Source organism: Corvus moneduloides, chromosome 26 (assembly GCF_009650955.1).
Source record: "Corvus moneduloides isolate bCorMon1 chromosome 26, bCorMon1.pri, whole genome shotgun sequence".
Taxonomy (NCBI): Eukaryota; Metazoa; Chordata; class Aves; order Passeriformes; family Corvidae; genus Corvus; species Corvus moneduloides.
In genome coordinates, this window is record NC_045501.1 from 5,843,343 (window position 1) to 5,857,306 (window position 13,964).

Below are 13,964 nucleotides of genomic sequence, written 5' to 3' on the forward strand. Positions count from 1 at the left end.
AGGAGCGATCCCCACACAGCCGGCGCGCCGAATAAAGCAAATACCCACTTCTCTGACTCTGTCTCTCTAGTGTCTCCTGGCCCGGTTGCAGTGTGATTCATCTGGCACCCTGAGATGGGACCCTCTCTGCCCGGCTGCCGGATCCAGGGGTAAGCGGACCTCCCAGTCGCGACCCTGAATTTTCAGGGGGAGCTCAGCTGTCCTTTGGCTCACGGCGGGGGCAGACAAGGACCATCTGCACCAAATTAAGGGATTTGCTGTTCCTTTGAAACACAAAATACCTGCAGGTCCAGGGTTCGAGTCCCTGAGGGTGGGTTGAAAGTCCCGAGGAAGACTGGGTCTCCCAAAATTAGTCCTGGGCAAGAGGAAAAGTACTTTTAAGGGGTTGGACCCCGACTTTTAAAGGGGTTGGACCCCTTTAAGGGGTTGGACCCTGCTGTTAGGCGCTATTGTACGGCTCTTTGTGTTTTGTCTGTTGCTATTCTGCTGCTGTGTGAGTGAGAGTGGATGAGACGTGCTGTCAAAGTGCGGAGCGAGTGAGGGGCTCTATCTGCGGTTCCGTACCCCGGCCACGGGCTTGGCCAGAGAAAAGCGAAGCGTTTGGCAAAGAGTGAACGAGGATAAATCATATCAAGCGTTGCTTTGGAATTCAACCTTCCTGTCCGAAGTGGGGTGGATTTTAGAGGAGAAAAAATGTTAGCTATTGAATTGAAAACATCCAGACCCCCAACACCTTTCTAATGTAGCTCCATCTGATTTCCCTTTTGAAATCCCGTGTTTAGTGTATGAAAACAGTTGTGAAGCTTGTATTTGTGTACATGTATTAGAAAGTGGTATTGTACTTCTACTAGATGGAGTGGGTGGTGTCCAAGCTGCCAGAGGAGAGAGCTTGGTATCAGACTAGAAAGAGCAATGAAAGTGCAGATAATGTTAGAGTAAGGGGAGAATGGCAGAGAATAGTGAGAAATTTGAGAGGAACTGGTTAGAAAAGTACAGCAAGTGTATGTAAGAAGAGATGAGGAAAAGGCGAAAGCAATGGCAAAGGTGATGGCAGAAGTTGTAAGAATTGTGGACATTGTGATGAATAGGTTTGGGTGTTTAGTTCCCTTTTCTGCTTGGTACTTTGTGCGGAGCTGTAAGGCTCCTGTTATGTGGTGCTTGTGCAGAGCTGAAAGGCTGCTGTTTGGAGGGGACCCGTGCCCCTGTGCCATTGGCAGGTTTTGTTGTGAAAAGCCAAAATTGGCAGGTTTCAGTTCTGAGACGAGCTCCTAGCTTGTAGGGAGCCTCGCCACCAGTCTGTGGATTATTGTGGAGAACTAGAATTGGCAGATTCTAATCCTGCAGCCTTGTGGGGATAGTGTTGTCCCTGTGCAGGCCCAGGTATTTGTCATGCAGCCTCATCTGCAGGGGCTGTAGAGAAACCCTGAAGAAAGAAAAAAAAAAAGAGAGAGAGAAGGGGGTTTTAGGCAGTAGCATTGCTTGCTGCCGAACTTGATCTTGTCCAAAAGGAAAATCACTAGAACAAAAAGAGCAGACTGATAAGGCCAACTGCTCCAGGGTGAAAAGCAGAAGCCTACTAAAACCCTGAGGAGAAAGAAAAAAAAAAAAAAAAAGGCAATCCAAATGCCTGATTCACGACTGCAACTCTTGCAAAACTTTTCAAAGCAGTCTCACTCCCTCCACTGAAGAATCAATTGGAAGAAACCCCACTGAAAACCTGTGGGAGACAATCAAAGTGGTGACACAAGCACTTCATAGAATAAAAACTAAAACTCCACTTGAATAAGTTAATGCAATTAAACTCTTGTTTCACTCAAACATATTTTTCTTTTTTTTTGGGGGGGGGGGGGGGGGGAAGTTTGTTTCTTTTTTCTAGGAATGTCAAATGTCCCGACATCAAAGATAAAGAAAGCAGTTTGAGAGCAAGGAAACTGCAAGCAGCAAAATCACACCTAAATGTGTGATGATCATTGCTTCACTGTCACTTTGTGTTAGCCCCAAAAAGTTTTACTTCTTAATAATCAGTCTAGTGGGCCAAATTTTCACTTTTCTTTTCTAGGCATCTACCAACACATGAGATGGAGCTGTGTGAAAACCAATGAAATTTAAAGTGTCACCATAATTGCTCGCATTGTCAGTTGGTTAATGTTTGTAATTTGTTTGTGTTTTCATTGCAAGTGACTTAGTGAAAGATCAAATAGTAGTTAAAGCATTCTACATATTCTTGAGTTTAATTTTTGTCTAACTTGTTTTGTTTTTTTACTGAAAAATGGTGTGGTTAAGGTCTTATAGATGTATAATTTGTCTCAACCAATATTATCCTCAGAGTTGGTATAAGAATTTACACATATTTGAAATCCTACAAATATGGACTAACCTTCCCAGTTCTGCCTCAGAAGGCTTCAAAATTATTATAATCTGGCTAAATTTTTTGGATTTTCTAATTAGTGAATTAAAAAATCTTGACAAATCACAAGCAAATGCTACATGAGAAATGATTGAATCTCCCTTCCTAAACCAAGAGGGATATAGAAAAGCCTTCTACCAGCTCTCAAACTAAAGTGCTGTTCAATCTCATGCCATATGTCTTAAGAAGATGTTTTAACTTTTCCTCACCCCTCCTATTTATAGCACATTCTGCAATCTCAGTTGTAGGTGCAGAATGGAATGAAAGCAATTTATTCACCAAAAAAAAAAAAAAACCAAAAAAAAAAACCCCTACATTTGAAAGAGAATTCATTTCATTTTTAATCCCACCGAAAAATAAAGCCACAGTTTGTAATTTGTGTCAAGATTAAATGACAAGAGTGCTATAATCCGTCTCCTGGAAAACAGAGCATAGCCCTAATGTAAAGATATGTTTGCATGAGAACACTTTGTATGAAAATGTTTTGTGTGTTAGTTTTGTATCATAAAAACTAATCCTTCATACTGTATAGAATTATACAGCAGAGTAAGAATATTATTATAACAAAAACTGTAGAAAGAAGCTACAACCAAAGAAGCCTCCTGAAGATACCTGACTAGGACTTTAAAAGTGTAAGTTAAACCACTAAGATTAGATAAAGGAAAGAGAAATACCCATAGATAGTAAAATAACAAATCAAGTGATCCCATTAGTAGAAGATGTTGAAATTCCAGAGAGATCAAAACGGGCTCCCCCAGTGATTATTGAACTACTGGAAGGGGCACAACCAGTGTCAATTAAACAATATACACTAAGGCATGGACCATGAGTAAGAATAGAACCAATAATTACGAAATTTATTAATCAGAGGTTGTTGAGAAAGTGTAGATCTTCCTGCAATACCCCAATTCTACCAGTACAAAAGCCAAATGAAAGTTATTGATTAGTTCAGGACCTGAGGACACTTTACTCACAAAATTACAAAGTGACTGAGTGTGATTTTCAGTTTTAGATTTAAAAGATGCTCTCTTTTGTCTGCCATTAGCTGAAAGCAGTCAGGAATTTTTTGCCTTTGAATGGAAAAACCCCAGAACAGGGAGAAAAAGTCAGCTCACATGGACTGTATTGCCACAAGGATTCAAGAGCCATGATATTTGGAAATCAATTAGCCAAGGAACTGGAAGCCTGGACACCGCCACTTAGAGAAGGTACATTTCTGCAGTACGTCGATGATCTGCTGATAGCAACAAGGACCCGTGAAGACTACAAGAACTAGACTGTAAGTCTTTTAAATTTTCTGGGACTAAGTAGATCTAGAGTCTCCCCTGAAAAGGCTCAGCTAGTCCTCCAGAATGTTACATATCGAAGGTATAAACTAGCAAGAGGGGAGAGAGCCTCGGGAGACAACAGGAAAGAGGCAATTTGTCAAATGCCCAGGCCAACCACAACCAAAGAACTTAGAACCTTTCTGGGAATGACAGGATGGTGTAGATTCTAGATTTACAACTATGGACTAATTGTGAAACCTTTATACCAACTCCTAAAAGAGACTGGGGGAACTCACCTATGCTGGACACCAGGGACTAATAATGCATTTGTAACTCTGAAACGTGAGTTAATGCAAGCTCCAGCATTGGGCATACCAGATGTCACTAAACCTTTTCTGTTGTTTTCACATGAGAGACAAGGACTGGTGCTGGAACTTTTGGCACAGAAGCTGGGACCATACAAAAGGCCAGTGGCTTATTTCTCCAAGCAGCTGGACGTGGTCAGCCAAGGAGAGCCCACCTGCCTGCGTGCAGTGGCAGCTGGGACCCTGAACATAGAGGAAGCCCTCAAGTTCACACTGGGCCAGCAGAGAACTGTTTTTGTCTCTCACACAGTGTCAGCAGTGCTCACACAGAAAGGAAATCACTGGTTAAGCCCATCTCGCTTCCTCAAACACCAAGCTGTCCTAGCAGAATCTGAGGATGTGAGTAGCCAAGTAGCCAACGTTTTAAACCCAGCAGCCTACCTCCAGGGCAAGGCTGCTGAGGAGCCTGTACAGCATGACTGCATTGAAACCATGGAGGCAGCTGACTCCAGCCGCCTGGACCTAAAGGACTCTCGGCTAGAAAATGTAGACAACTGGTTCACTGATGAAAGCAGTTATGTCAAGGATGGTAAGCGGCTCGCTGGGTATGCAGTTACAACCTCAGACGCTGTCATTGAGGCAAAACCGTTACCTGTGGGGACATCAGCTCAAAAGGCTGAAATAACAGCCCTAACTTGAGCCTTGGCATTAGCCAAAGGAAAACCTATCAACATTTGGACTGATTCAAGGTATGCTTTTGGGGTGGTACACGCTCATGGGGCTATCTGGAAAGAAAGAGATTTATGAACCTCACAGAAGAAAGAAATCAAGCATGCTACTGCAATCATGCAGTTACTGGAAGCAGTGGTAAAACCTTCCAAAGTGGCTATAATGCATTGTAAGGGACACTCCCAGGGTAACACTATCCCTGAACTGGGAAATGCTATGGCAGACAAAACAGCAAAGGCAGTGGCCAGTAGAGTTCAGATCTAAGCCCTAACTCTAATTATGATTTAAATTAGATACAAAATTTAAAAAAAATGAGCACAGATGGGTGGGCTAAGATAAAAAGGTCTCATAGTCATACCCAGAAAACTGTTAAAATTATTTATCCAAAGTGAACATTGCATCAAATCACCTTAGATGAGACTTCTTGAAGCCTTAAAGAGGTATGAAACAAACTTACATCATGGTTACCCAACTTATCCTGGCTTAAACAATTGTTTGTAATAGCTGTTTGTGTTATTGCATTCTTACTTACTGTTTGTATTAGCAGTTACTGTTGTATGATCTTATGTACTTAGAATCGCGATGCTTATGCTCAATGACAAAAGCATAAACTTAGAAATAAAATAGAGATGGGTTCTTACTTTAAAGACATGCAAGATTTGTAAAGAATTACAAATAACCAAAGAAAAGGGGGGATTGAAGAAGGGGCAGTCAGTAACTAACTCATGGAAGCACAAGTTAACTATTAGGAGACAGAAAATGTTACTTCAGACAGAAGATGTTAATTACAACGCCTGAGAAGCCAAATTCACCCTAATCTTGTCAAGATAGAGGGGACAAGGATCATCTCCGAGACCGCTGAATCATTCCTCAAAGGACTACGCATGCCCAGGGAGAAAGGTGAAAAGTTCATGAGAGGATGACTACTGGCCTTCATCAGAGAAGACCCCCGAGGAAGAGGAGAGGTCTTCCTCAGCGCGACCACCAGGACACACAGCGCATGTGTGGCCCATATGCTAATGACTTCCGATAAATAATTTGTATAACCACACCTGTCCCAAGGAATGTGATGAATATTCATAATTTAGCCCATCATACTGTGTTGTAGAGAGCACCAGGTGTGTGTGTTTGGAGGAGCGATCCCCACACAGCCGGCGCACCGAATAAAGCAAATACCCACTTCTCTGTCTCTCAAGTGTCTCCTGGCCCGGTTGTGGCACGATTCACCAGCGAGCAGAAGCGGCTGAGATCTCAGCCAAGCCATGCCAAGCAGGGCCCAGCCCAGCCCTGTGGGCCGCGCTGCGGGCCCCCAGTTATCTATCTGAAAGCCAGAAACAAGAGAGCTTTCCCGGGTTTTGTTCGTTCTTGAATGTGGATCACAGAGGCGTGTCAAGCTTCTTAAGTGGCTTAACAAAGTTGCCAATATTCAAACCAGCCACTTGATTGGTTCTGTTGGGTCTAGAGGAATCTGTAAGCACCTCTTTGCAAGAGAATCACTTCCATGGCTGATGGAGCCCTCTTTAACTAAAAACCCAAACTATGCGAAACCATGACATCCTTGAAGAGTGAAGCACAAGTGGTATGTACCTCTTCCAGGACTGGGGCTGTTGTCCTTTGTGTGTGCCAGCATGGAGAAAGATGAAGATCTGGGTGCTGTCCCCAAGCTCTGTGTCCTCGCAGCCCTGCTCTCAAAGGACCCATCACCCGGGGGCACATCCCTGTGATCCCTGATACTGCTCCATGCTCTGTGTCCAGGAGGCTGAGCTCCAGGGCCCACTGAGCAGCTCAAGGGAGGGTTTTGGCTCCTGGCACAGAGCCTCAGCTCCTGCTCCCTGGCACCTGCTGCAGATGCTGGGGCCTGGCTCTTATAGCACTGAGTTATTCCCCTGGGGCCAGGCAGGTACAACACAGGAATGAGTTTCTTTTCTGCTGCCAGTGCTGCCTCTGTGGGTAAAAGAAGCCTGGACATGGGTTGGCATTGCTTTTATGCACTCCCACATATGTCTCCCTGCACAGCAGAATAATGCTGCAGAATAATGACCAGGCTTTTCTAGGGAGGTCTGAAATACCTTCCTGGCCTCTTGTGCCACTTGGAGGAAGCTGTGGATCTGCCCACCCCTATGTGTCCTTGTTCCTGAGCCCCTGGATGACTGTGGAGTGGCCCAGGGAGGTGGCAACGGCAGAGTGTGTGTTTAACTATGAGCAGGCTGCTCACTGTTACAGGTCTGTGCTGTCTGGAGAGGATGAGAAAGCTGAGCGTGCTCCCGAAAGCCTCAGAGCATCCCTGTTCCCCCCACACACCTGTCTGTGGCACAGAGTGCCAGCATCCTTCTGCTCCCTCCACAGAGTCACCCAAGACAGGCAGGGAAGGCCCCAGTCTTGCTCCTGGGGGGAGCAGGGAGGATGTTGGAACTGTAAATAGAAAGTAATTTCCATTTCAATGCTCCTGCTCCAGACTGGGCCTGGGTGTGTGGGTGCAGACCAGCTCCTCTCTGCCTCTCCCTACTTTGGGCGGCTTCTCCACAGAATTTTCCTGTCATTACTTCTGTCCTGTGTCACCTCCCTATCCGCCCACAGCTGTCTCTATTGCTTTACTCTCCTGAACTATCTCTAAATGGGGCTTGAGTTACTCCTGGAGGGCTTTGAGGAGGCAGGGAGCAGAGCCCAGCACACCAGTCCAAAGCAGAGCTGCTCACCCTTCACTTGTGGTCTCCTGCTCCTCAGGGCTGGGAACATGGAAGCTGCTATGCTGAGCCCTTTGGGGCTCCCTAAGTCTACGAGGGCTCCCAGCACACAATGGAAATGAGACCAGTTCATAACTGTCACCTTTTGATTTTTTTTTTTTTTTTTGTTGATTTTTCACCAGCCTCTCAGAATTTGGTTTCTCTTATCTTAGGAAAAGTGCCTCAAACACCAGTGATCCCCGCTGCTCAATGCCATGACCTTGAATTCAGGGATCTGAATTCAGGGATCCCTGAACTCAGGGAGGCTCTGTCCATCACAGGCAGGGAGAGACAGGAGAGCCTCTGAGACCATGTATCTGTCCAGCCCTTCTTGTCTGTCTACCTGCTGCCAAGGCAGAGGACTGTGAGCTCTCCTCGTGGAAAAACAGAGGGAGAAGGGGGAGAATTGCCAAATGCAACATGGCAGAACAGGAGGCAGATAGAGGCCGTGCCAACAGCAGTGTCAGTCACTCCTTCTGCACCAGGCAGGTTGAGAAAGGAGCTGGATCCTGACAGCTGAGATGGCGGCAGAAGCGTCTCCTCCTGCCGGGCAACAGAGCCCAAGGGTGGGGCAGCAGCCACCCACACAGTCTGGTGGGTTCATGCCTGTGTCCCTGTGCAAGGCTGCTCCTGCTTCCTCCAAGGTACAACCCAAGGGACAGCAGTTCACAGTCACCAGCTTCCCTGTGCTCCTCTTCTCTTGCTGAGTGTGCCCTTCCTGCTGAATTCTCACTGGATGTCAGGGATCCGGGGCTTCATCTCTCACTAGTCCAGCCCTCCATAACACTGCCATGATGTTTGTGCCCCAGGAGGGGAGGAGAGAGGTCTCTTGCCCAAAGATCCTGAGTGACATGTGCAAAGGGGGAGGAGAGGCTGCAGCACATTGAAGAGTTTCATGGAATCATGGGATGATTTGAGTGGGAAGGCACCTGAAAGGCCATCCAGTTCCAGCCCCTGCCATCGGTAGGGTCACCTTCCGCTAGACCAGGTTGCTCTAGGCCCTGTCCAACACAGCCTTGTTTCAGAAACAGACTTTTATCAAAGCTCTGGCTTGCTCAGGGTCCTCTACATGCAGCTGGCATTGAGCCCATAGGAGAAGAGCCAGGACTGGTCACCAGCTGGCAGGAGGATCCCCGGGCCAAGTTCTCCTGGCCTATCTAGCACTTTGGAGCAGAGCAAACAACCTGGGCCAGTGCCACTGCAGGAGGTTCTGAGCAGGGCTCACAACCAGGGAGCTCTGCAAGAGCAAACACTCCGCTCAAGCATCAGCCCACTTCCGAGCCCCTTCTTTGGCACGAATTTCTGTAGGTGAAGGCTTTGATGAAGGTCACAAAGCATCAGAAACCTAGGGGAGAAATGTGTGTGAGGTGGCCAGCACCTTGCTCCACCTTCTGCGTGTGCTGGCAGCACATCCCATCCCCAAACACCGCCTCCAGCACAGGAGACAGCAGAGGAGGAAACATGGAGGTGACATAAAAAACAGCATTTGCTTTCTTGGCCATCTGTCACAGTGTCTCTGCTGCCTTCCCAAATACATCCCAGCTCAGCACTGGCTGGGAAAAACAGGGAGTTATTTTGGTTCAGCAGCATCCAGCAGGAGCAGATCCCACAGAGTACGGTGCTGTTCAGTGCACTGGGACCACCAGCTTCATCAGTGGGACAGGACACAGGATGCAGGTGCCCCATGCACCTCAAGCCACCCTGGGGTTCAGTCACTGCTGCAGTGCCCACCAGCAGGAGTTGGACTACACGATCCTTGTGGGTCCCTTCCAACTCAGCTAATTCTGTGGTTCTGGGATTCTGCTGCTCCATGTTCAGCACCTGCAGCTGTAGGGCTCCTCTTCTGCCTCACTGACCCTCATGGTGGAAAGCTGGTTTGTTTTTCAAGGTTTGACTATAATCTTGGTGCTGTGGGCAGGGAGATGCTGGGCACTGCCAGAGGAGGATCCCATGTTCCCACTTGTCTCCCCTGTGATGGATCTGGCAGCAAGTGGATCCTCTCTGTGAGTCAGGGAGGGAGCGGATCCAGAGAGCTAAGGAGAAAAAAACCCTCACTATTCAGCCAGATCTGCCTCATTGATGGACAAAGGAGAGAGGATGGGAGAAGGAAACCCACTGCCTGCACCAGTGTGGGATCATGAATCACAGAATTGTTCAGGTTGGAAAGGTCCTCTAAGACTAATGAGTCCCACTATTAAGCCAGCACTGCCAGATCCACCCCTGAACCATACTCCCAAGTGCCACATCCACATATTTTGTGAACACTTCAGGGACAGTGATTCCACCACTGCCCTGGGCAGCCTGTGCCAGGACAACCCTTTGGGTGAAGAAATTTTCCCTAATATCCAACCTAAACCTCCCTGGTGCAACTTGAAGCTGTTTCCACTTCTCCTGTCCCTGTTCCCTGGGAGCAGAGCCTGATTCCCACCCCCGGCTGCCCCCTCCTGTCAGGGAGTTGTGCAGAGCCACAAGGTTCCCCCTGAGCCTCCTTTGCTCCAGGCTGAGCCCCTTTCCAGCTCCCTCAGCCGCTCCTGGGGCTCCAGTCCCTTCTCCGTCTCAGTTCCCTTCCCCAGACACACTCCAGCCCCTCAATGTCTGTAATGTCACAAGGTGCCCAGAACTGACCACAGGATTTGGGTTGCCTCAGCAGTGCCCAGTTCAGAGGGATCACTCCAGGGGATGACTCTGGGATTCCAGCTGGCTGAGCCCACAGTCACTACAGGGGCTGATGCAGCTGAGTGGGTCTTTGCCCCACGGACTATGGCACACAGCCTGGTGGGTTCCACAGACACAGCCTGAAGTGCTGAGGGCCACTGTCACCCCAGCACAGCACAGAGGGCTCCCTGTGTGAGCCCAGCAGCTCTGCCAGAGCTCCCTGGCCTTTGGGAGATGTTTTCCTTGAGCCCTGATCTGGGCAGTCTTTCCACAATGCCTTCACATTTTCCTGGTCACAAGGCAGTGTCCCCGGAGCAGACACAGTGAGGGCTGGCAGAGTTTTGACACATTTCAGGAGGAGCATTAATAGCACAGAGCTGGAGGCTGTTCTGTTGGAGGCCTTCGGCACCTTCCAGAGTCATTTCCCAAGCAATTCATTACCTGCCTGAAATTATTCCTCAGGGAATGAGACAGGTAATTCTTTTCTGTTGAGTTTGGAATAACTTGCAGAAGACCCACACAAAACAATCTATGACAAAAAAGGCTTAGAATTCGTTCCTCTAGGATATTTTTAAGTGGAATCATTCCCTTGAAGTTGTCTGGATTCACAGGAAGACTGTCCCAGGGACAAAAGGAGTAAATTTGAAGGAAAATGGGGAAAAAACATGAGGTCAGGGGAAAAAGAGCATTTTGACATGGACAAAGTGACAAGGGCCAATTCTGTAATAGAAAGTTATTTTCTTGTCACATTGCAACAAATGGGGACTAAAAGAAAGAAGAAAAAGCCTGAGAAATGGCAACACCATGTAGGCAGCTGGACTAAGGCAAAGGAAGGCAAGTTTTATCATGAGAATTTAATGTTTTGTCTCTTTCTGTTTATTTCCCAAGCTCCAAAATAACCCATCAGCAGGAAACCAATGCCACATCCTTCCACCATCTCTGCATTGTCATCCAAATTCAAAGTGGGAGTGAGACTTCCCAGATCCAGTGCAGTGAGGTGAGCTACACTGAAGACTGGGCTTTGAGTAAGGGAGCAACAGGTCCCATGGAAGGTACTTTGGGCAAGGCATTTTTGACTTGAAGGTGGCAGATTTGTGCCATGCTGCCTGTGCTTCCCAATAGCACCTCATCGCACCCAGAAAAGAAAAGCAAGGGAGAAGCTGCCAGAATTCAAGGGGCTTCTGTACAAGGACAGTTTGATGGTTTGGGAAAAGGAGAGCAGAATCACAAAATCACAGACTGTGTAAGGTTGGGAGAGACCACAGGGGGTTCATCTGCTCCAGGATGTGTAATATGTTTGCACACCCCCCACACTGGGAGGAGAGGTGTGAGAAATGCAAGACAAGACGAGAGACAGGATGAAAGTTTGAAAGGAGACCAGAAAAACAGGGAAATAGCCCAGAAATGGCCCTGAATTAGCCCTGGAATGGCGTTCTCTGGGAGCAAAGGCAGAGCTGTGCAAACCTGCCGTGGTCATCAGCTCCATGAAGTGTGGGTGGGGAACAGCGAGCTAGGCACAGGTATGGTCCTGGGGTTTTAGTGGATCCAACCTCAAGGAGAATTCTTCTAAAGCTGTCTTTTGGGGAGCTTGAGAAATACTTTTCACAAGGTTGTAGTCTTTCCTTCCTCTTCCCTACAGCAGGCAGAAGGCCTGAGACATTTAAATTAACTGTGTGTGTGGCAAATCCCTAAGCGGCCAGAGGTTCCTGTTCCTTGTGCCAGTAGTGATGCCTGTGGGCTGCTTGGTGAACCAGGGAATGACCTGACCAACATGGAAATGATGTTTAGTGTTAGTTTACTATGTTGGGTTTTTTCCAGGTTCCCTAATCTGAATCACAGCATTGCTCCCCTTTGTGTGGGATTGCCAGGATGGCAGCAAGGATGCAGGAAGCTGGGGATGCTCTAAGCTGTTCATGCCGTGAGCTTTAGCAGGTGAAAGCCCAGTCCTAAACTATCCCCTCTTCTAGAAATGTCCGTAAGTGCTGGGCATTCCCATCACAACATGGAGGGCAGTGCTGAGGCTGAGCTTTGGTATCGCTGCTCTTCTATTTCTTCATCTCACAAACCTCCTCACATGAGGAGGGAGCTATAAAAGGGCCTTTGGCCCACTGCATGCAGTGGCCGGCTGGGTTTCTTTGTGTCTTGGTGCCAGGCATTGTTCCCTCCTGTCTGTTAAAGAGTAACCCAGTAAATACCTGGCAGGAAATAATTGGAGCTGTTAGTCATCCCAAAGCCCTGAAATAAGGCACCTGCAGGCAGAGCCTGAGCCACTTAAAGCAAGTGTGCCTGTGGAAATTCCTATGCGGATGAGGTTCTTACTAACTTCTCTCTCCCATGAGCCTTTGCTGAGCTGAGGAGAAGGAGCTGGCTTTCAGAGAATCGCAGAAACATGCAGGTTGGAAGAGACCTCCAGACTCATTGAGTCCAACCTGTGCCCAATCCCCACCTTGTTACCTGGACCAGAGCACTGAGTGCCACGTCCAGACCTTCCTGGGACACCTCTAGGGATGGGGGCTCCAAACCTCCGTGGGCAGCCCCTGCCACAGCTTGGCCACCCTTTCCATGAAAAAATTCTTCCTGATGTCTGTGGAGGCCGGTGGGCCTGTGGTACAAGGGACAAAGAGAGTCCACTGGTGGGACAGCCCCTAGTACCAAAGATCCTCCTCAAGTTATGGAGACAAAAAGGCTTTCCCCCCAGGATGTACTGTTCTACTATGTTAATATACCCCAGTTCTGCTTCCCCGGTTGGCCCATTGGCCTCCCTTCCCCTTTGTAGCTTGTATGTCCCGTGTCCTAGAAAGTTCTCCACTCCCTGTTTCCCTGTTGGCCCTTGCCCCATCGCCACTCCCTCAGAGTTTCCCTGCTGGCTCCCATACCCTAGCCCTGCCTGTGTACCACCATCATGCCCTCTGATCATTGGTCTCTGACGGTCCCTCAGCTCCCATATGTAACCCTGGACCCTCCTATATTATTTGTCTTCGTCCCTGGACCCCTTCACATGAGTGGCCGCAATAAACCTCTCCCGTGGAACCCCATACGAAGACCCTTCTCGGCTCTTTGTTGTCAACCCGTTTTAAGGAGCTATCCGTGGTGTGTGTGTGTACACATGTGTGAGTGTGTGGTGGTTCTGCTGAGCGGCTTCGTCTTGGAGACGTTTTCAGAAGGTAACGGCACCTCAGCATCCAGCACCGCCAAGCCAGACCGCAGCAGATGTCCAACCTAAACCCCCCTTGGAAGCCATTTCCTCTTGTTCTGTTGTTCCCTGGGAGCAGAGCCCAACCCCCCCGGCTGCCCCCTCCTGTCAGGGAGTTGTGCAGAGCCACAAGGTCCCCCCTGAGCCTCCTCTGCTCCAGGCTGAGCCCCTTTCCAGCTCCCTCAGCTGCTTCAGTCCCTTCCCAGCTCCGTTCCCTTCCCTGAACACACTACAGCCCCTCAATGTCTCTGTCACCGTGAGGGGCCCAGAACTGGACACAGAACTTGAGGTGTGACCTCAGCAGTGCCCAGAACAGGGGAACAATCAGTGCCCTGGTCCTGTTGCCACACTATCTTTGATACAAACACTTTTTGTTGTGGCTCATCCAGCCATGCTGGAGACTTCAGCTCCAGAGCAAAGTGCTTTGAAATCAGCACCTCAAACACATGAGGATGGAGTGGGCAGAGCCACCTCTACCTCTGTGAAATGTGGTCAGTGCAGGGGAATGCTTTGAACTTGCTTTGCAACCCAAGGAAAAAATCAGGTGTCATGTCTTGACTTGAAAATAGAAATATCCAGAGCTCCCTGACATGGCAGAGCTGCCTTCTTTCTTTTTCCTTCCCAGTCGTCTGGGAAGCACATAAAACTAGAAACTGTTTTAACCCCAAATCACAAGAAATATCC

General features: G+C 48.2%; 1 long non-coding RNA gene across 1 annotated transcript; it reads right to left on the bottom strand.

The window, feature by feature from the left end:
* Positions 1-457: 457 nt before the first annotated feature.
* Positions 458-5,166, bottom strand: LOC116435378. The gene is made up of 2 exons (XR_004236767.1): positions 4,422-5,166; positions 458-1,423 (listed from the first exon to the last, which is right to left on the bottom strand). It is a non-coding gene; the product is annotated as an uncharacterized LOC116435378 (long non-coding RNA).
* Between the last annotated feature and the right edge of the window lie 8,798 nt (positions 5,167-13,964).